Consider the following 23,277-nt stretch of genomic DNA (forward strand, 5'->3'; position numbering starts at 1 on the left):
TTGTACAATAATATACCATTGAACTGGATCCTCATGGAGGAGGAGGAAGGATACCTTGTTTGGATTTGCAAATATCAGAACACATTTCATTTAGACAGGGGCCCATGGCTATTGATATCGTTACTGGTCTATGCAACTTGAGAATGGCCCTTGAGGCTTCTCTTATGTAGTGGTTCGTATTTTCTTTCTTTCTTTTTTTTTTTTTGTAGAGACAGAGTCCCACTTTATGGCCCTTGGTAGAGTGCCGTGGCCTCACACAGCTCACAGCAACCTCCAACTCCTGGGCTTAAGCGATTCTCTTGCCTCAGCCTCCCGAGTAGCTGGGACTACAGGCGCCCGCCACAACGCCCGGCTATTTTTTTTTTTTTGGTTGCAGTTTGGCTGGGGCCGGGTTTGAACCCGCCACCCTCGGTATATGGGGCCGGCGCCTTACCGACTGAGCCACAGGCGCCGCCCAAGTGGTTCGTATTTTCACATACCCTTGGTAGCTTAAATATACACATATTTTCTTTTTTTTTGAAAAGTTTATGGCTGAAGTGGTGATGGTAGTAAAATTTGAACAGCACTAAAGTGTATACAATGAAAAGTAACTTTCCTTCCTCATGGTCCCCCCTGCTCAAGGACAGCTGTTGTTTCAGTTTAATACATTCTCTATCTTTTTTTTTTTTTTTTTGCTGTGGTTAATGATTTACTTGTTAAAAAACTTTTTATTTTCTAACTTTGTTGATGAATAAAAATTCAGTTTTATAGTAGTTTAATCAATTGTATTATTATGGTTTTTTTAATTATAGTTATTTTCCGTAGAATTTTTTTTGTACTTTAGACATGCATAATCCTTGTGATTCTTAGGGGTTTTTTTATTGTTAAATCATAGCTGTGTACATTAGTGCAATCAAGGGGTACAATGTGCTGGTTTCATATACAATCTGAAATATTCTCATCAAACAGTTCACCATAGCCTTCATGGCATTTTCTTAGTTATCGTATGTAGACATTTGTATTCTGCCTTTAGTAAGTTTTGCCTGTACCCATTCTAAGATGCATGGTAGGTGTGGCCCCACCCATTACCCTCCCTCCACCCTAACTTCCCCTATCCCTTCCCCTTCCTTGGCCCTTTCCTTATAGTCTTGTGCTATAGTTGGGCTATAGCCTTCATGTGAAAGCTATAATTTAGCTTCATAGTAGGTCTGAGTACATTGGATACTTTTTCTTCCATTCCTGAGATACTTTGCTAAGAAGAATATGTTCCAGCTCCATCCATGCAAACATGAAAGAGGTAAAGTCTCCATCTTTCGTTAAGGCTGCATAATATTCCATGGTATACATGTACCACAGTTTGTTAGTCCATTCGTGGGTCAATGGGCACTTGGGCTTCTTCCATGACTTAGCAATTATGAATCGGGCTGCAATAAACATTCTGATACAGATGTCTTTGTTATTTTGTGATTTTTGGTCTTCTGGTATAAACCTAGTAAAGGAATTATAGGATCAAATGGCAGGTCTATTTTTAGATCTCTAAGTAGTCTCCAAATATCCTTCCAGAAGGAACGTATTAGTGTGCATTCCCACCAGCAGTGTAGAAGTGTGCCCTTTTCTCCACATCCATGCCAACATCTCTGGGTTTGGGATTTTGTTATGTGGGCTACTCTTACTGGGGTTAGGTGGTATCTCAAAGTAGTTTTGATTTGCATTTCTCTGATGATTAAGGATGATGAGCTTTTTTTCATGTGTTTGTAGATCACGTGTCTGTCTTCTTTAGAGAAGTTTCTCTTCAAGTTCCTTGCCCACCCTGAGATGGGGTCACGTGTTCTTTTCTTGCTAATATGTTTGAGTTCTCTGTGGATTCTGGTTTTTAGACCTTTATCAGAGGTATAACCTGCAAATATTTTCTCCCATTCTGAGGGCTGTCTGCTTGCTTGACTTACTATGTTTGTGGCTGTGCAGCTTTTTAGTTTGATCAGGTCCCAGTAGTGTATTTTTGATGCTGCTTCAATTGCCCGGGGAGTTCTCCTCATAAAATATTCACCAAGGCCGATTCCTTCAAGAGTTTTCCCTGCACTCTCTTCAAGTATTTTTATAGTTTCATGTCTTAAGTTTAAATCTTTTATCCAGTGAGAGTCTATCTTAGTTAATGGTGGAAGGTGTGGGTTCAGTTTCAATCTTCTACAGGTTGCCAGCCAGTTCACCCAGCACCATTTGTTAAATAGGGAATCTTTTCCCCACTGAATGTTTTTAATTGGCTTGTCAAAGATCAAATAATGGTAAGTAGCTGGATTCATCTCTTGGCTCTCTATTCTGTTCCAGACATCTATTTGTCTGTTTTTGTGCCAATACCATGCTGTTTTGATCACTATCGATTTATAGTACACTCCCAGGTCTGGTAGTGTGATTCCTCCTGCTGTGTTTTTATTGCTGAGTAATGTCTTGGCTATTCGAAGTTTTTTCTGATTCCATATAAAATGAAGTATTTTTTCAAGATCTTTAAAATATGGAGCGATAATAGGAATTGCATTAAAATTATATATTGCTTTGGGTAGTACAGACATTTTAACAATGTTGATTCTTCCCAGCCATGAGCATGGTATATTTTTCCATTTGTTAACATCTTCAGCTATTTCTTTTCTTAAAAGTTTCATAGTTCTCTTTGTAGAGATCTTTCACGTCCTTTGTTAGGTATACTCCCAAATATTTCATCTTCTTTGGCACTACTGTGAAAGGAATAGAGTCCTTGACTGTTTTTTTGGCTTGGTTATTGTTGGTATATATAAAGGCTACAGATTTATGGGTGTTGATTTTGTAGCCTGAGACATTGCTGTATTCCTTAATCACTTCTAAAAGTTTTGTAGTAGAATTCCTAGCGTTTTCCAGATATACGATCATATCATCTGTGAAGAGTGAAAGTTTTATCTCTTCTGACCCTATGTGGATACCCTTGATCGCCTTTTCTTCCCTAATTGCAATGGCTAAAACTTCCATTACAATGTTAAAGAGCAATGGAGACAATGGGTATCCTTGCCTGGTTCCTGATCAAGTGGAAATGATTTCAATTTAACTCCATTGAATACGATATTGGCTGTGGGTTTGCTGTAGATGGCCTTTATCAGTTTAAGAAATGTCCATTCTATACCAATTTTCTTAAGTGTTCTGATCATGAAGGGATGCTGGATATTATCAAAAGCTTTTTCTGCATCAATTGAGAGAATCATATGGTCATTGTTTTTTAATTTGTTTATGTGCTGAAGATTTACGTATATTGAACCAGCCCTGAGACCCTGGGATAAAACCGACTTGGTCATGATGTATAATTTGTTTGATGTGTTGCTGGATTCTGTTTGTTAGGATCTTGTTGAATATTTTTGCATCTATATTCATTAGTGATATCGGTCTATAATTTTCTTTTCTTATTGGATCTTTTCCTGGTTTGGGGATCAGGGTGATGTTTGCTTCATAGAACATGTTGGGTAGTCTTCCTTCTTTTACTACATTTTGGAACAGGTTGAGTAATATAGGTACTAATTCCTCTTTAAAGGTTTGGTAGAATTCTGATGTGAAGCCATCTGGTCCCGGGCTTTTCTTTTTAGGGAGGTTTTGTATGGTTGATGCTATTTCAGAACTTGATATGGGCCTGTCAACATTTCCACTTGATTCTGGCTAAGTCTTGGAAGGTGACGTGCTTCCAAGTATTGGTCAATTTCCTTCAGATTTTCATATTTCTGAGAATAAAGTTTCTTGTAATATTCATTAAGGATTTTTTGAATTTCTGAGGAGTCTGTTGAAATTTCGTCTTTGTCATTTCTAATTGATGAGATTAGAGATTTTACTCTTTTTTTTCCTGGTTAGGTTAGCCAAAGGTTTACCTATTTTATTGACCTTTTCAAAAAACCAACATTTTGATTTATTGATCTGTTGTATAATTCTTTTGTTTTCAATTTCATTTAATTCTGCTCTGATTTTGGTTATTTCTTTTCTTCTACTGGGTTTGGGGTTGGAATGTTGCTTGAGATATCCCATTAAGTTGTTAACTTCCTCTCTTTCAGTTCTCTTGATGAAGGCTTGCAGTGCTATAAATTTCCCTCTTAGGACTGCCTTTGCAGTATCCCAGAGGTTCTGATAATTTATGTCTTTCTTGTCATTTTGTTCCAAAAATTTGGCAATTTCCTTCTTAATCTCATCTCTGACCCAGCCATCATTCAGCATAAGGTTATTTAACTTCCATGTTTTTGTATGGGTATGCAGATTCCTGTTGTTACTGAGTTCAACTTTTATTCCATGGTGGTCTGAGAAGATGCAAGGAATAATTTTTATTCCTTTAAATTTACTGAAGTTACACTTGTGACCTAAGATGTGATCGATTTTGGAGTAAGTTCTGTGGGCTGATGAGAAGTATGTGTATTCATTTTTTTTGGGATGAAATGTTCTGTATATGTCTGCTAAATCCAAAAGTTGGATGGTTAGGTTTAATTCTAAAATTTCTTTGCTCAGCTTCTTATTAGAGGATTGATCCAACACTGCCAAAAGAGTATTAAAACTCCAACTATTATGGAGCTGGAAGAAATCAAGTTGCTCATGTCTGTTAGAGTTTCTCTTATAAATTGAGGTGCATTCTGGTGGGGTGCATAGATATTAATAATTGAAATCTCATCATATTGAGTATTACCCTTAACAAATATGAAGTGACCATTCTTATCCTTCCTTACTTTTGTTGGTTTAAAACCTATTATATCTGCAAATAGAATTGCAACACCTGCTTTTTTCTGATTACCATTTGCCTGAAATATGGACGACCATCCTTTCACCGTGAGTTTATATTTGTCTTTTAAGATAAGAAGTGACTCTTGTATGCAGCAAATATCTGGCCTGAGTTTTTGTATCCAGTCAGCTAACCTATGCCTCTTTAGAGGACAGTTTAAGCCGTTCACATTAATGGAGAATATTGATAAGTCTGGTAAAATTTTGGGTATCGAGTTTTTTGAAAGTCCAGTGGACATTTTTAATCTTTTTGCCACTGTGGAAGTTGGAGTTTGATCAAAAGTTTCTGAGTGAGTTTACTTTTGTGGTAGAGGATTGGGCTGGTCATTATGGAGGATAGGTCTGAGAATATCCTGAAGAGCTGGTTTAGTTATGGCAAATTTCTTCAACATATGAATGTCATTAAAGTATTTAATTTCTCCCTCATAAATGAAACTCAGTTTAGCTGGATTCAGGATCCGGGGTTGAAAGTTATTTTGCTTTAGGAGATTAAAAGTCGATGACCACCCTCTTCTGGCTTAAAAGTTTCAGCAGAGAGATCTGCAGTCATTCAAATATTTTTCCCTTTGTAGGTAATGGATTTGTTATGTCTGGCTGCTTTCAGAATTTTCCCCTTCATATTAACTTTAGTGAAGTTAATTATGATATGCCTGGGGGATGTCTTATTGGGATTGAGTCGTGCTAGGGTTCTGAAACTGTCTGCTGTCTGAATTTCAGAATCTCTTGGCATGTCTGGATAATTCTCTTTCATAATTTCATGGAGAAGGGCCTCTGTGCCTTGCAAGGCCACTTCATCACTTTCAGGGATTCCAATGAGGCAGATATTAGCCTTCTTCGAATTATCCCAGAGCTCTCTGAGAAAATGATCCATTTTTGCTCTCCATTTCTCTTCCTCTTTGAGAGTTTGGGAGCATTCAAAGGCTTTGTCTTCAATGTCAGAAATCCTTTCTTCTGCTTGCTCCACTCTGTTACTGAGGGATTATACTGTATTTTTCAGATCTTTGAGGGCTGTAAATTCTGGCTTCAGTGCGTCAAAATCTATGGTGGTTTTGTCTTTAAATTCGTTAAATTCTTGAGACAACTTTTGAATTTCTCCTCGAATTTCTAATTCTGACTTTTGAATTGCTGCTCAAATTTCTAATTCCAAATTTTCCTCCATTTTATTAATCTTGTTTGCAATCCAAATTCTGAATTCAATTTCTGACATCTCGGCCAGCTGTTTATGAATGGGATCTTCAGTTACATCTGCTATATCTTTCCTTGGGGGGTTTGATCTATTCCGGTTATTCATGTTACCAGAGTTTTTCCGCTGATTCCACCCCATGATTGTTTTACACCTTTTGATTTTTCCCCTGGAGCTTTGTTGAGGACCTGTACAGTGCTATGGCCTAAGAAACTGGGAACCTGTTTGGTGTGGTGGTACTAAGTGGTTCTGTCTTGTTTTCAGCTGGTCTCTGTCTGACCCTAGTGAAACAGTTACTCTGGGTTGAAGTCTCAGCTGTGGAGAAATACCAGCGATTAAGTCACCCCACCCCCCACAGGCACCAATTGGAAAAGGAAAATCAAACCTTCCTACAACCACACACCCAGGGCACCACCTGAATAGTCTTTGGGCAATTGGCTCAGTTCAAAAGGTCCAAATAAATTGTCTTAGTCAGCACCTGTCTCAGGTGGGAGAGTTTAAAAGTCTCTGGCAACTAGATCGCAGGGGTCTGGTGACTACTCTGGTATGGCTTGCTCCAGTGTTCCGTGGAGTCAGGAGGACCCACCCAGCAAATAGATCAGTCTGGTAAGCTTGATGCCTCCTTCCCCACCTTGCACCTCTGTCACACCCAGTAACTGATAGTCCCGCAGGGCTTTGACCAGTTCCCTGTAGTGATCAGATACTCCAAGGGTTTGCACCTGCCTGAATCACAAAGAAATCTATTTCTGTTCAGCCAGGCCACTGCACTCTGCCTCTACCTAGAAGGGGGAGGTGAGGCCTGACAACCTCCAGGGCTTGATGGAGGCTGGGGGGGTGTTCACTCAGTTACAGCCCCGCCCCTTATTGATGTTACTAACAGAACAGAACAACTTTGCGGGAATTTATTTCTGTCCCTGCTAAATTCCCCTGCAGAAGAGAAGCTGTTTTGAGTTCCCAGAGCCTGCACCTCAGGCCCTGTCTTTGCTCTTGCAGGTTTGTATTTGGTTACCTATCAGTTCTAGCCTCCTGTCTTCCTTTGTCTATAGGCTGACGATCCCCTGAGGGCTGGGTGCATCTTAGGCTCAGTAAAATGGTGCTCTGGGTCAGCCCTGCCCTGGTAACTTTCCGGCAGGCCAGTACTGCCTCAGGCAAACCCTTTACTTACGAGGCCTGCATTTCCATCCCAGATCTGTTCTGTGGTGGTTGACACCTGAGTAGATGCCCGGCCTCCTCTGATTGCACAGGGAGACAGAGGGTGTGGCTTCAGAATATCCAGGAGTGAGGCCTATTGTTGCTAAAAGACGGCTGCTGCTCTGTGCCTTGGGGCACCGCTGCTTCAGTGTGGTTCGCGTCCTCTCCTCACTTCCGTGCCCCAGAGCCAGCACTGACCAGTTGCAGTTCAGGCCCTGTCCACAGGCCTCGAGAAATCACCCAAGAATCTGGACTCCTGGGGGACAGGCCTCCAGACCTCAGAGTGAGAGTGGAGGGGAGTGCTGGGAGCTCAGAGTTGCAGGTAGAGAATATATATAGTTTTATACATTTTTATGCCTGGCAGGAGAATGCCATGGCAACCTAGTAGGGCAGGTAGGTCCAGTTTTTAGAGGGTCTCTCCCGTGGAGTGGAGTGGGAGGACCTTTGAACTCTGCTCATTTGTCTGTGGGGCACTCCAAGCCATTCTTATTGGGGAGGGTACTCCCGTCTGCTTGGTGATGGATTTTGTACCTTTTGTTTGTATCCTTGGGGTTGCAGCTTACCTCAGCAGTGTTGATGTGCATTCTTCAAACTTCTCTCTTGGTGCAGCTCTAATCCACCAGGTTACTTGCTAAATTTCTGTCCTTTAACGCTCCTTCTGGACGGGAGCCTCTGTGGAAAGCTGGCTTCAGTCAGCCATCTTGTCTCCGCCCCCCCTCCCCCGCAATGCTTCAACCGAATGCAATCTTGTAGCTGCCTGGATAGGGCCAACTTGAGATTCCTCTCTCTTCCATCCATGGTGCTCCTTGCTTCAACATTAGATTTGACTTCAGGGACTAATACCCCACTGAAACAAGGTTGCTATAGTTCTCCAGCATCACATCCCTGTATAGGTTTCTTTGAGCAGAGTTCAGCCACTGCCACTCCTCCTGAGTGAAGTCCACAGTCACATCCTTGAGTGACACAAAGCCTTCACATAGCATAATGTTGTTAAAGTTCATCCACGTTGCAGCATTTATTAGTAGTCTGTTCCTTTTAATTACTGGATAGTATTACACCATGTGTATATATCACATGTTACTTATTTGTTCACTGTTTGACAAACACTTGCATTGTTTCCAGTTTGGACCACAAGGGCGAAAACTACTGGCCGCTACAGACGCTCAAGCGTGCTGAAACATGACGACCTTTACTCCAACACAAGCATCTGATGCTCTCCTCAGAGCCAGATGCCTCTATATTCTCTTTCTATACATTTTTGTGTATGTCAAACATACACACACACACACAGTCATGTCTCATTTAACAATGAGTCAGTTGAATCTGTCTTTTGTGTTTCTGGGTCTTGTTTCCTATTCCTTTCTTTCTAGTGAGAAAGAGTACTTTCTCATGAACACTGTGCCCTAGGGCACAAGCAGTGCATTAGTCTTGTGGTAAAGCCATGAGCTGCAGCACGTGGAGTCATGATCTCGTCTTCTAGAGTCTTCTGTCTACAAAGACCAGAAGCCCTTGAACTGGCCTAGTGGTTAAGAGTTCAGGTTCCAGAGTGGTAGGACCTGGATTCCCGTTTTGGCTGCCCCACTTTTGATTACTATGACTTACTGCCATTTACTTAGCCTCTTTCTTCCTCAGTTTCCCCACCTATAAAATGGGGAGAAGTACTCCTGTCTTTTGGGGTTGCTTTGAGGATTAAGTTAAGCAATACCCTTAAAGCATTTAGCATATCTGGTGCAATGTTCATACATGTGAGTTTGCCATTATGGTTCTTAACCCCAGTCCCTTTTTCTCTTCCCAGCCATGCTAAGAAGTTGCTTTTTGCAAAAATGGAGTGTCTACACATCTCTTCAGCATCCCTTGCCACCAGATGGTGTCAGATGGGCCCAGAGTTGTGCTCCCAGAACTGTGGAGCCCTGCAGTTGACCACTTTGAGGCAGCTCATGTGTAGCTTGGGCCCCAAGGCACCTTGAGCCCTCCACCTCCTGCCTCACTGGCCACTGTGCTTGGCAGCCCCTCTGAAATCCCAGAGGTTCAGGTTCAGGACTGTTTCTTCAAAGACGGTTTTCCTTCCAAATGTTTTTTGTTTGCTTCTACTAGGAGAGAAGGACAATGGTAACTTTGCTCCTAAAGATGTTTATAAAGGACATTGATATTATGATTTTGAAAAGGACATTAAGGTTCAGTCAGGAAGATGATCCTGTGTTCATTGTGCCTGGTCCTGCTTGATCCTATCACTTAACTGTCTGTACACTCAAAAACTACATATCAAACAGCTACTGTGAGCCGACACCCAGTCCGCCTGCAGAGTTTGCCGTGTTGCTGGGGCACAGCAATAAACGTCCTGAACGCCATGCTGTGGGGCTGTGTACTGTGATGCAGGACCGAATGCTGAGGTGCAGGACCTCGTTCCAGGAGAGGGTTGGGGTTGTGCAGAGATTTCCATCCCCTCAGCTGTGCTGCGGCATTAGTGGGCCCCGCCTCCTCCAGTGGCATCATGCCCACTTACCCCAGTGTGCGGTGCAAATATTGTCATTTTGGTGTGTGACTCGGTGGAAAGAGGGCTGGGAGGCAGTGTCACAGGATGAGTGTGTGTCTGGGAGATGCGGTGGGGAGGGTGCCCTGGTCTGGTGTTTGAAAGGGTGGGCGGGTAGGCAAGATCATATACTCTAGCTGGTTCCCCCCACCCCCATTTGGGGAAAATTAAACATAATATCTGAAACTCCGGGCCTCACACAGACTTGGGCCAAATCCCAGGAATGGATTAGTTTGGGAGATGCTGGACTGATATTGGTGAAAGGGAAGCAAGAGCTACTTTTTATTGGGGGTGAGTGTCTGCTCCCATTGCCATCAGACTCTTCACCACCCCTCTCCAGGGCCAGAGTGATTTCCTGGCAGTTAGATGACACAGGAGATGCGGCAGAGACGTGGCTGGCTTGACTTGCAGCCTGACTGCTCCAGCAGGGCTGTCGGGAGGCTGGGATGAGCCAGACCATGAAGGGAGCCCCAGGAGCAGAGATTGGGCAGTTTCCCCACCTGGCTGTTTTCACTATGGTGGCTAAGTGCAGGGGCTCACAGTTTCCAAATGGTTCCCCTGCCCCAGGCCTGGCTCTCCAGCGAGTCCTAGAGCATCTTCCTGCTCCTGGGAAAGGGCACACTGTATTAAAGGCATGACTCCATGTGACCTTCCAGGAGGCTCCTAAGGAAAGCCTTTATCGAAGACAGCCAAAGCCAACGTACATCCAATAAGAAGAGGGCTTTGGCCCAAGAAGGGGCTGGTAGTCTGTGTGAGGCCCAGCATTTCAGGCACAATATCACATTTATTCCTCACAACTTGAGGGATGTGCTATTAGTATCCCTTTTGGGGGTTAAGCAACTTATCCAAGGACACACAGCTAAGAAGCAGAGGAGCTGGGGTCTAACCCCAGGAGCTTGGACTCAGCTCCCCACTGCATGGATGGTGGGAGAGATTTCCAGAGTGTTGGTAGCCCACCCACCATGGGGTCACGTCAATCCCTCTTGTTTGTGTATCAAGGACCCCCCTGACTTACTCTGCTCTAGAGTTTTGCTCTTTGGTCACTTTAGAGATAAAGAGACTTGAAAAGGGAAAATCAAAGTCTAGACTAAAGACTTTTTTATCTTCCTTCTTCTTAACTACAATATTCTAGGGCCCCACATGAAGCGACACGTTTGGGAAAAAGACTAAGAAGCCATTTGGAGTGGCTTTTGTGTACCTGGGAAGTTGGGGGCAATTTATTTACTTAGGAAGTTTTGTCTAGCTATGTCTATGTTTGGGGTTCTGGGAAATGACTTTCCACCCCATTTCCTCTGTCTCTCTCTTGGTTTTGTGTTCTGTAAAATGTAGGTAGTGATAATATTTTATTTTCCTGTACTGTTTTTTTTTTTTTTTTTTTTTGAGACAGATTCTCACTTTGTCACCCTTGGTAAAGTGCTGCAGCATCGCAGCTCACAGCAACATCACAGTCTTGGGCTCAAGAGGTCTCTTGCCTCACCCTCCCAAGTAGCTTGGATTATAGGTGCCCACCACAACACCCAGCAAGTTTTTAGTACAGATGGGGTCTTGCTTTTGCTCAGGCTCGTCTGGAACTCCTGAGATCAAGCAATCCATCTGCCTTGGCCTCGCAGAGTACTGGGATTACAGGTGTGAGCCATGATACCTGGCCCACTTCCCCAATTTCCTCTTAAAAGTACCTCCCTTTTTCTTTATAGAGAAATGATTAGGGCTGATCACTTCAAGTGATGGAAGTTTAGGGGTTGTTGAGCACACAAGTGGATTTTCTTGGGCATAAACCTTAGGTTTTATAGCTATAGGTATAAGCATCTTGGCCATCAGGCATCCTCCACCTCAGAGCAGAATATCAACAAAGCACGATTATCTTCCTGAGAAATACCAAGATTTCTCTGGTTGTTAAATTCAATTTGAAAGGAGCACATGTTTTTAAAATATGTTAAAGACGCCCATATGATTGTAAGATTTTGAGGTCTCTTAAGAATGAAGGCAGTTTTCTCGGTATTCTAGAGTGGATTATGATTTTCTGCCTGGTACCACCATAAAACTAGATGGCAGCTTATTTAACTTTTTTTTTTATATAACCCAACTCCACTAAGTTGAACTTTTTCCCTCTAATTGGTATTTTTGATTTGGGGTTTGGTTTTTGCTTTTTTTTTTTTTAGAGACAGGGTCTTACTCTGTTGCCTAGGCCGGAGTACAGAAGCATGATCATAGCTCACTGCAGCCTTGAACTCCTAGGCTCAAACCATCCCTCTACCTTGGCTTCCCAAAGTGCCGGGATTACAGGTGTAAGCCACCATGCCCAGCCTAACTGTGTTTTCCTATTAATTTTACATTTTATTAATTATATAAGTAATACATTAAACATTCTAATAAAATTCAAATATCACAAATAGAGCCAAATTCTTCTTTGGTTACCACTCCAAACCAATGTTTCATCTATTTTGCACTTGCTTTTATCTCATCACATAAACATCTTTTGATGCTATCATTTCTCCTCTTTGTGTTATTATTCTACAAATTTTTTTAATCGAAGAAAAATGCAGGATTTTAGAAGTAAAAAGTGCAAAAAGGAATTATAATAGTCCTCAGATCTCTCAAAGCAAGGGCTTTGCAATCTTTTAGCTTTTTCTTCAGGCATCTAAAAATGAGGTTAATTACATATGCTTTTCTTTCCTTCTTTTATTTTTTTTCCTGGAGACAGGGTCTTGCTATGCCACCCAGGCTAGACTAAACTCCTGGGTTCAAGCTATCCTCCTGCTTCAGCCTCTGAAGTAGCTGCGTCTGCAGGGCTATGACATAGCATCTGGCCATTACTCCTCAATTTTGAAACACTGCCCACTGACTGTTAAAGGGAATAATGATTTCAACTTTCTTTCTTTTTTTTTTTTTTTTTTGTAGAGACAGAGTTTCACTTTATGGCCCTCGGTAGAGTGCCGTGGCCTCACACAGCTCACAGCAACCTCCAACTCCTGGGCTTAGGCGATTCTCCTGCCTCAGCCTCCCGAGTAGCTGGGACTACAGGCACCTGCCACAACGCCCAGCTATTTTTTTTGTTGTTGTTGTTGCAGTTTGGCCGGGGCTGGGTTTGAACCCGCCACCCTTGGTATATGGGGCTGGCGCCCCACTCACTGAGCCACAGGCGCCGCCCGATTTCAACTTTCTTATTTCACCTCTTCTATGTCTCCCTTCTCCCTAACTTTGTGGATGTCACAATTTTTAAAAATTAAATCCTTGGTTACTATATAATTATTATATAATATGGAAATATTTTTTACTGCACAGGTAAATATTGTCTGTGGTTACCTTGAACATCTATTGTTTTCCTCAAGTTAAAACTGTATCACTTAGGAAAAAAAAATTTAGTCTTCCTAAAACATATTACTAACTCTTTCTGTACCTACAGCAGTGCTGAAAACAGAATTTTCTCCATAGTCAGGTCAGATTCTTTTCCTTAGAGATGGTACATCCAGAGTCTCTGTCTTGGTTGTTTAGGATCAGGGAGATTGGAGTATGTTTGCCTGATGGTGGGCAGGAGAGACCTTGGTAATTAATTAATCAATGGTCCAAGTCCTTGAGGAAGGAGGTTTGGACTTGATCTGCAATGCAGCAGAGAAAGGGCACCTCTTAAATTCAATGTAAGACAAAGAGAAAAATTGTACTAGGCTGGAGGCATGGTCCAAGCTTAGATGATGAGCAGAAGGAGAGTAAGCTCCCACTTGATGCTTTCTCTGTGACTTGTAGGAGGTGAGGTTAAAGGGTGGGAATGAGGGAGGTAGTAGTCATGGTGGAGTCTTGGGGAAAGTGGAGAAGGTTGCAATAGAATGTGAGTCAGAATTCCACTGGGCAAGGCAACCTGTAGCACGTACTCTAGAGAGAAGGAGGAAGGAAAGTGAGGACCATTTGTTTCATCCTCAGCAATGGTGATGGGTTAGTGGTCTTTAACCTTTTGCCTCTCTTATGGAGATTTTTCACAGAAAGGAGGTTACCTCAACCAAAACCAGTGTTGCAATGTCAAAACAGATCATTGGAGACCTCTGAAGTATCTGTAAGATAAGTATGCAGTGATGAGCTAGAGAGAGAGACTGTATATCAACGATCCATTTGTTGTTGTTTTTTGAGACAGAGTCTCACTCAGTTACCCTGGGGTTGAGTGTTGTGGCGTCACAGCTCACAGCAACCTCAAACTCTTTGGCTCAAGTGATCCTCTTATCTCAGCCTCTGAAGTAGGTGAGACTATCAGTGCCCACCACAACACCGGGCTATTTTTAAAGACAGAGTCTCATTCCTGCTCAGGCTGGTCTCCAACTCCTAAGCTCAGGCAATCCACCTGCCTCGGCCTCCCAGGGTGCTAGGATTACAGGTGTGAGCCATCACGCCCAGCCTCAATGATCCATTTTTAATGCTCTGTTTTAGATGTCACTATGCTGGTTCTTTTTATCTTCTCACTTGATAATTTTGAGAAATATGGCACCAAGATTATTAAATGTCTATTGGTGCAGAGTACTGTTCAAAATAAAATCACCACATAATGCTAGTCTGAAGATGCTTATCATCTAAACAGCCATCCCACTTGGCTTTAAACAAATGAAGTATAAAAAAGCCATGAGCATTCAACAAATAGACACTTAGAGTGGATAAGGTGAGTTCCACTGCTTCCATTATGAGTCAGGCTTCTCTCTCTCTCTCTCTCTTTTCTTTTGAGATAGGGTCTCACTATGTTGCCATCAGTAGAGTGCCATGGTGTCACAGCTCACAGCAACCTCGAACTCTTGTGCTTAAGCGATTCTCTTGCCTCAGCCTCCCAAGTAGAACTACAGGTGCCCACCACAATGCCCAGCTATTTTTTGTTGTTGTTGTTGCAGTTGTCATTGTTGTTTAGCAGTCCTGGGCCAGGTTCAAACCCACCAGCCTCGGTGTATGTGGCCAGCACCCTAACCACTGTGCCGAGCAGGTCAGGCCTTTTTCAATTGTAAAGGACAAAAATCACAAGAGGGAGATTTACTCACTTGACTAAAAGGTCTCAGAAGTCTGACTGGCTCCCTCTTCCCACCCCTGCCCCAAGGCCTGCTTCCCTGTCTGATGACTTCATTCTCACAGAGCTGCTCTCCCTGCCATGGTAAAAATGGCCTTTGCCTCAGGACTGGCTGCCTAACAGAGGGCATGTACCCCACCTTCCTTCTCCTGCTCTCTCGGGGAGGGAGAATTCCACTGCGCGAGGCAAGCTGTAGGATGTGCTAGGGAGGAAAGTGAGGGGCAGAGACCCACCAATTTGCCTCGCCCTGACCAATGGCAAAGAGTTGGGTGTCCTGTGAACAGTGTGAGGACATCAGAGAGTTTTAAGCAAGAGAGGGACATTTTTAGGTTTGTGCTTTTAAAAATCCTTCTCAGGCTGCTGTGTGGGGAGTGCTCAACAGGGGCGAGAGTGAAGCGGGGAGACCCATAGGAGGTTGGGTGGGAGTGCAGGGCAGAGGAGATGACCTGTCAGGTCTAAGGCACTGGTGGGAGGTGGAGAGATGCAGCTGAACTCAAGAATGTTTAGGGTGTGAAGTGTGCAGGACTCAGAACTAGACCGGATGTGAGGGTTGAAAACACCCGAATATTTTCTTGACTCCTTTCTTTCCTAGTTTTTGCCACTAAGTGAAATTGTTTTTTTTTTCTTCTTTTTTTTTTGCAGTTTTTTGACCAGGGCTGGGTTTGAACCTGCCACCTCTGATATATGGGGCCAGCACCCTACTCCTTGAGCCACAGGCACCACCCTACTAAGTGAAATTAAATGTATATAATTTCCTCCTTGTTCCTACTGCTAATGACAACAAAACACTAAAGCTATCGTTTTTGTGAATGTTTGTGACGAGTGCTGCTCTAAGTCCCATATACACTATCTCCTTGAATCCTCACCTCAGCCCAAAGGGGTAGGCACTGTCACCATCCTTAGGTTAGAGCTGAAGGACTGAGGTAGAGAGAGGGGAAGCAACCTGTTCACATGAGGCCACTATCAGTGAGTGACAGAGCTAGGCTCAGAGTCCAGGCAGTCTGCCCTGGGGGTTGTGTGTTTCCAGCCCAGTCCCTCAGTACCTGGTATAGGGATGGCCCTGCCAACTTCTCAGGGGTCTCCCCCTCCTTCAGTCTCTCTTCTGGTCTGTTTTCATGACACTGCTGAACAAATCTTCCTGCAACTTTCTCTCTATCCTTCCATTTCCCTGCTCTAGAACCACCATGGCTCCCTGTTGCCTCTTTAATCAAATCCTAGAGTCTCCGATTTCAGGGCCATCTGTAATCTCACCCACTCAGCCAATCTGATCTGCTTCCTCACTTTTCTTTTATAGAAGAATTTAACATTTATATCATTTTAACGGTTATCATAATGTAGATATTTCATGGGCTGCTGTATGGTTTGAGTTGGGAATTGCGTTGGAATGATGCTCTCCTGGCTCAGCACCCATAGCTCAGTGAGTAGAGCGCCAGCCACATACATTGAAGGTGGTGCATTCGAGTCTGGCCGGGCCTGCTAAACAACAATGACAACTGCAACCAAAAAATAGCCGGGCATTGTGGCAGGCACCTGTAGTCCCAGCTACACGGGAGACTGAGGCAAGAGAATTGCTTAAACCCAAGAGTTTGAGGTTGCTGTGAGCTGTGATGCCATGGCACTCTACCTACTGAGGGCGACATAGTGAGTCAAAAGAAAAGAAAGAAATAACACCCTCCTTTAGAATCTTATTAATCGAGCAATGCCATTCTTTCTGAATCATTTTGAGTTTTTCCCCTGAGGTGACACAAAACCTTTAAAGACCCAAGGCCTAGGAAACAATGTATCTGAAGAGGGACTATCTGAACAGTGGCTCTGGGGGTCAGGCTTCTCTCTGACCAGCTGTGTCTCAGCTACATACAGGGTCTTGGGGGCCCTGCTGTGGTTTGCCCTCAGTCCGTTACTGTGTTTGCAGGAAAACTAGGGAAATCTTTTAACCACCCTACCCCTTCCTGGGAAGCTCAGAGTTGAAGTGAGAGATGTGAAGAAAGCGTGGCCCAGGGTTGTATGGGGCGCTCAGGCCTGTGCTGTGCAGGGGGAGGCCAGCGGCCCTGCGTTCTGTCGAAGGGCTCTGGGTCATTCTCAAGGGCTGCTAGGAAGGGGCTGTCCCTGCACTGGGGGCATATAGGGAAAACCTGGCAGGTAGCCCCTGTTTGCTGATAGTCCATGCTGACAGCGAGACGTCACTGGACTGCTTGAAAGTTATACACTTGGCCATCTGTAAGCAGCAAACGCACAGGCAGCAGCATAGCCGTGGAGGCTTAGCTGTAGGGCAGCCCTATAATGTACCCCAAATGGTGTATTTTGAGAATGAGAAGAGTGAGTGACAGGCTCATACCAAAGCCTTTCTAGGCCACCTGGGAAATATGTTCACTCTGTTCAGAACCCAGGCCCTAGAGCAGGCATCCTCAAACTGTGGCACGCGGGCCACATGAAGCGGTGTGGACTGTATTTGTTCCCGTTTTGTTTTTTACTTCAAAAGAAGATATGTGCAGTGTGCATAGGAATTTGTTCATAGTTTTTTTTTTTTCAACTATAGTCTGGCCCTCCAGCCATCTGAGGGACAGTGAACCGGCCCCCTTTTTAAAAAGTTTGAGGACGCCAGCTCTAGAGTCATGTGAAGCCAGCCTTGAATTTTGCCTCTGCCACCAACTAGCGGCATGTCCACAGGCAACTTATTTAACCTTTGCAAATGTTTACTTCTCTGAAAAAATAGGATTAAGTGCACATGCCTCCTCGAGTTGTTAGGAGAGTTCATTTAAGTGAACTGCTGTACGTGAAGAGTTAGCACGGGCATGCTGATCGGTGTCATGATCTAGCAGTATATTTGTGTATAGTAAATACATAGGGATTATATTCATAAATGACATGTCAGGTATACACGCTGCCCAGACATGTGCATATAATATGATGCTGTTTTCAATAAACGGTTTGATTTTGGAAAACAACAGATTTCTCTTCTAAAGTAGTTAGATTTAGAATCACAAAAACTTATGTGGGAGGAATTAAAATTTAAAGGCAAAGCTTGCCCTGTGATAACAAGGTTGGGGCGGAGAAAGGCCTGTCAGTAATGTAATCACCCTTTTGAGGTGCTTGGGCAAGGTGACTGAGTTGCTGGAGCCCCTGGGGACACTACAAAGCCCAAGGCCTAATCTGCTGCATATGTGGGTGGCCAGGTCTAAGGGAAGGGGTGGCATTGTCTGATGAGGGGAAAGGCTCTCACCTAATCAGCTTGCCCGAACCCCAACTTTGTGATCCCCAAACAATCAGCTGATTGGTCATTTGGATTTTCCTCCCCACACTTGACACCCAAAAGCAGGCGACTTGGGCCAGATGCAAATATTCTAGTTAGTGAAAAGAGACTTCCTCCCTCCCTCCCCACTGTGTTACTGGTATTCTGGCTTCTACAGCAGTCTCGTAACACAGAGAATGATTTCACTCCTCTCCCTCTTCTCTCGAGGATGTCACCTGACTAGCACCATCCAAAGGCCTAGGAGAGAAGTTAATTCTTGGCATGCAATGGAAGTCTTGGGGCATCAGAGTTTAATCTTCTCCAGGAACTTGGGATGAGAAAGCTGTGACCTCAATCAGAGATAAGCCAGTCTATGAACTGAGAGGATTCTGCTAGGGAGATGCTGAGAACCGTCTATCCCCAGAAGCCACAGACACCCCATGAGGCCCCTTCTGGGCAGCCTTTGGCCTCTCTAGGCCACACCTCCTCTGGGGTGCCTCTCCCTGGAGTAACTGGAGCTCCACCTCAGCCCCAGGCTTCTCTGATTCTGATGGCCTTACAGTGTCTCTAGCCTGTCAACATTCCAGAGGATTTCATCCTGAGAAGTGTGCAGGTCTCCAGATTTGTCACTGTTTCTAGCACCTGTCCTTCAGGGCTGTGTGGAGCTGGGAAGTTGGGCCCTCAGCTGGGCACTCACTTGTTGGATGGGCACTTGTTTCCCCATGTTGGCCACATAGGTTGTGAGGTTAGACTTTTGCTGTAATAAAATCATACACTACTGCATGTCGTGGTGCAGTGTGATAAAAAAAACACACTTGATCTTTGTCCCCAGTCCCTGGTTTAGGACTCCAAAAACCTGGGAATTTCCTTAGTGATAGGAATATCTTTTCTTAGTGGTATAAGTGCATTTCAACTTTCCAGAGTTTGTACTGAGTTGATTTTTGGCTGGAGGCTCCTAGTCAGCTTCAGGATAGAAACTGGTCCGCTGAATACAATGAGAGGGTTGGAACTTTTAGTCTCATCCTCAGTCTCGACCTGGGAAGGGAGAAGGGCTGGAGATCGAGTTCCATCACAAAGCCAGTGCTGTAATCAGCCATGCCCCCATAATGGAACCTCCACAAAACCCCCTAAGTGGTGCAGTTTGGAGAGCCCCGGCTAGTGAACACGTGGGCACTCCACGCCCCTTTGCCCTGAGCATTTCTTCCATTTGGCTGTTCCTGAGTTGCATTTGCTGTAATAAGCCAGTAAGTAAACCATTTCCCTGAGTTCTGAGTAATTCTAGCAAATTATCAAACCTGAGAAGAGGTCAGTCATGGGAATCCCTGCATTTGTGGTCAGTTGGCTGGAAGTGTGGGTAACCCAGACACCCCTTTGTAGCTGGCATCTGAAGGGGGTTGGCTTTGTGGAACGGAGTCCTTCAACTTGTGGAATCGAATGCTAACTTGGGGTAAATCATGTCAGAATTAAATTTAATTGTTGGACACCCATTTGATGCCCAAGAATTGGAGAATTAGGAGCCATGAGGAAAAGTCTTGGATGTTTAGCGTCAGAAATAATCTAAGGGTGCATCTTACAAGGGTATATGTGAAACTTGGTAAACGGCCTGTGAAGCTAGTGAATGATGCCCCAGGATTATATCAATGTACACAGCTATGATTTAATAATAAAAAAAGAAAGAATCTAAGATGTAAACTTTTAGGGATTCTTAGAAATATTCGAAAATGGGAGAGTTAATTCTGAAATTGTTAAGTATGTGGATAATTTTATCAAAAACTTTTGCTCCATAATGAATATTCTGGAAATAATTCAAGCTTCATGTTACTGATTTGCCTTGGCCCCTCCTCACCCCACTCTGTCTGTACCTAGGTCTCCCCTCTTCCCTGTCTGTGCCTGGGTCTGTGTACTTTGGGTGCCTGGAGAAGGGATGCAGCTGGTTGTCCACTCGTGGGGCGTGAGCAGCTCTGAAGGATGGTTGGAACTTGACTTTGCTTTCCTTTGCTTACAGAACACATTTAACATCACTGTCAAGAAAGCATCTCTGGATGTATTTCTGCCCAATGAAAGGAGTATTAAAGTGGAAATTCTAACATCGGATACTGCCAAAAGAGTCCTAGAGGTAAGCTTTGTCTAAACTCCAGCTCCAGAACTGAATTGGGGAATAATTTTGTTTGAAAAGCAGGGCTTAGGAAATGGTTACCTTCCAGAAGCTTCCTGCCTGTTTTTTTGCTCTGTGGGTGACTTGTCTGCAGAGGTGCATCCCTTGGAGAACTTCTAACTTCCAGCCAGTCCACCAGAGGCTCTCTGATGTCACCCTCCTTATGGGCACCAATTTCCCAGAGATCTCCTAGGTCCCTCCTAGAGCTCCTGTCACTTCCCTGAAAATGTGCGCACTGCTTTATTATGGGATGCCTGCAGGGATGGGAGCAGGAAGTGGGACGAGCCTGGCTGAGTGTGAAACAGGCCATGCCCAGGTGGGCTGGTGACAGTTCCTGGCAGAGGGTGACAGGGAATTTCTTTTCTTTTCTTTCTTTATTTATTTTTGAGACAGCGTCTCACTATGTTGCCCTCAGTAGACTTTCAGCTCTTGGGCTTAAGTGATTCTCTTGCCTTAGCCTCCCAAGTAGCTGGGACTACAGGCACCCACCACAATGCCCGGCTATTTTTATTGTTGTTGTTGTTGTTTTTGCTGCTGTTCTCATTGTTGTTTAGGAGGCCCAGGCTGGGTTCAAATCCGCCAGCCCCCGTGTATGTGGCTATTGCCCTAATCACTGAGCTACGGGTGCTGAGCCGACAGGAAATTTCTTGAAGTCTTCTTTTCCCCCCTAGGGAAAACTCATGAAATCAATGCCCGGTGGGTCTAATTCTGGGCTCACAGGGCCAGAGCTGAGTTTTAGTCAGCTCTCTGAGGACTGAGGGGCAAGACCCAGAGCTGCCTAGCACGGGCTGCTGTCTCACACCCATATACCGCTCCCAGGGCCAGCTCCAGGCCCTTTTCCTTTGGAGGATTTTGCTTCTAATCCTCCAGAGAAATATGCAAGAAAGAATAAGAAGTTATAAACACGAAAAGTTGGAAAGTCTCTAGGACCTTTCAAAGAACAGAAAGTTCTTCTGCTGGGGTTGTGGTATCTGACCCCTCAGAGCTGGGAGACCAAAGTGTTCCCACTTGGGTGCCGAGCTGCCAGGCCTGCCTTCACCTGAGCATCTGTCTCCTCTTTCCGGGCTGCCCATGCCCTCCTGGCCTCAGTGGAGTGGTTAGCATCTCCAACACTCTTTTTTCCCCAGTCATCATAAATACCCTGCCCCACCTTTCCTCAGCTCTGTATTCCCCACGTGGGGGAACAGTATCTGCAGCACCTTGTTGCTGAGACCACTTGCTAAGAAGTTCCAGGCTCCCAGTCCTCCATCCCACAAGTCCTACTGATTCTGTATACTGGCCCTCCCTCATACTTACAGCCTCTCCATTTCCTCCTCTCCCTCCCCGGGGCCCAACCTCAGCTCCACCCTCAGCATTTTTTACCTATCTTTCTGTAGCTGCCCATCAATAGTCTCTTTGCTTTCAGTCTTGCCAATCTCTTCTGCAGATTTCCAGAATAATTTTTCTAAAAAGCATCCAAAGCCCCTGATGCTTTATGGAGTTTGCACTCAAAATAAAAAGCACAGAAACACAGTTCCCTAGATTGCCAAGGACCTGCAAAGTGGGTGACAGTCACATAAACGAAGCAAGAGGAGGTGAGCTCCACAAATGCAGATGCATCTGGGCCCAGGCAGGTCGCTCAGGGGTGCTGCTGCAGGACGGGAGATAATTTGGAAATGGTTGGGACTCTGCAGAGTCAGGAGCACCTGTCCTGCCTGCAGGCATCTTTGTGGATATGTTTTCACCCTGGGCTCACTGGCCCAACCAGACACCTGCAGGTGAAGGTGGAAGTGTTGGTTTGGGGTCCTATCTTCTGGGTTTAGGATGAACCTTGGATTCAGATAACAACTATGCACCACACAATGATGTTTCAGTCAATTCTGGATGGTGATCCCATGAGATTATAGCGTAATATTTCTCTTGTACCTTTTCTGTATTTAGATACACAAATACCGTTGTGTTATAATGGCCTACATTCGTCAGCACAGTAATGTGCTGTGTAGGTTTGTAGCCTAGGAGCAATAGGCCTGCCATATAGCCTGGGTGTGTAGTAAGCTAGACCAGGCTTGTGTCAGTTTACTCCGTGATGTTCACCCAACCATGAAATGGCCGAGTGACGGATTTCTCGGAACATATCCATGTAGTTAAGTGATGCAGGACTGCGTTGTGCTGCCCCGGTAGAGGCTGTGTGAGTTTGGGTAAGTTACTAAAGACAAGGTCTAAGTAATTATTGAAATGGTTCATGTTCTATAAATGCGGTTCTTGGTCATTACTGGTGGTGGTGTTGGTATCAGAGGGAGCACTGAACAATACTGAGTGGGGCAGTCCCTCTGGATTCCACAGTACCCCTGTTCTGTCCATTTCCCTTGAAACTAATAGCTCGCATTTGCTGAGGCACACTTGTGGTCTTAGAGAAAATGAGCTTTCCTTCTGCACTGGCTTGTGAGAAACTCAAGCCTGAGATCAGGTAAGTTTCACTGGAGGTTCTACCCTGGAAGTGGTAAGTTCCCATAAAAGGTAAAGGGAGCACTTAGCCAGCTACAGATGTGAAGTTCCTTCCCAGGGCTGGCAAATTCCTGGCTTGCATGAAAACATCATTTACATTTTCTAAGTAAAAATCATCTTCGGCATCTTCAGCACATCAGCTGCCATTCCCACGTTGCTCCCTCGGGTTGGCCTCAGCCCATCCGGACTTTTCCTTTCTCATGAGCTCACAGGGCCAGTAGCAGGCTATGTCCTGGGGCTGTTCTGAGTTACTGAGGGTGCTTGTGTTCCCGAGTTTCGATTACCGTGAACACTGTGAAGAGAGAAAATATTATTGTCTCTTTTGCTGATGCTCACTGCTCACAAAAGGAAGTTTTATATTTACATCTGTATAAATTCTAAAAAGCTTCTCTGTTCTTTTTTTTTTTTTTTTTTTATCCCACTCTTCTTTATCTGCTGCCTTGGTATATTTTTCGCCAAATGGATGAAAAAAGAGAGAGATAGGATTGGAGTGTACAGGGCCAGATTTACTGTAGGAAAGAAGTCTTTCCTACACAATACCTACCACACAGTCACCCCCATGCAAGGAAGAGTGCCTGTGTTTTGCTCCTGGGTGTTTTGCAAGGGTGTGTGTGGGAGGTGGGGGGAAGCATGACAGAAGGGGAATGGGAATCACGTCGTCAAGTGAAAGTTGTGAAACTATTCCTGAGCTGTTCTTTATTTTCAAAGCCACGGCTGAGAACAC

At 44.3% G+C, this 23,277-nt stretch overlaps 1 pseudogene; it reads left to right on the plus strand.

Moving 5' to 3' along the window:
* Positions 1-23,277, plus strand: part of LOC128584493 (sorting nexin-31-like) — a 51,005-nt pseudogene that overhangs the window by 19,544 nt on the left and 8,184 nt on the right.

The sequence above is a fragment of the Nycticebus coucang genome, chromosome 4 (genome assembly GCF_027406575.1).
Source record: "Nycticebus coucang isolate mNycCou1 chromosome 4, mNycCou1.pri, whole genome shotgun sequence".
NCBI classification, from domain to species: Eukaryota; Metazoa; Chordata; class Mammalia; order Primates; family Lorisidae; genus Nycticebus; species Nycticebus coucang.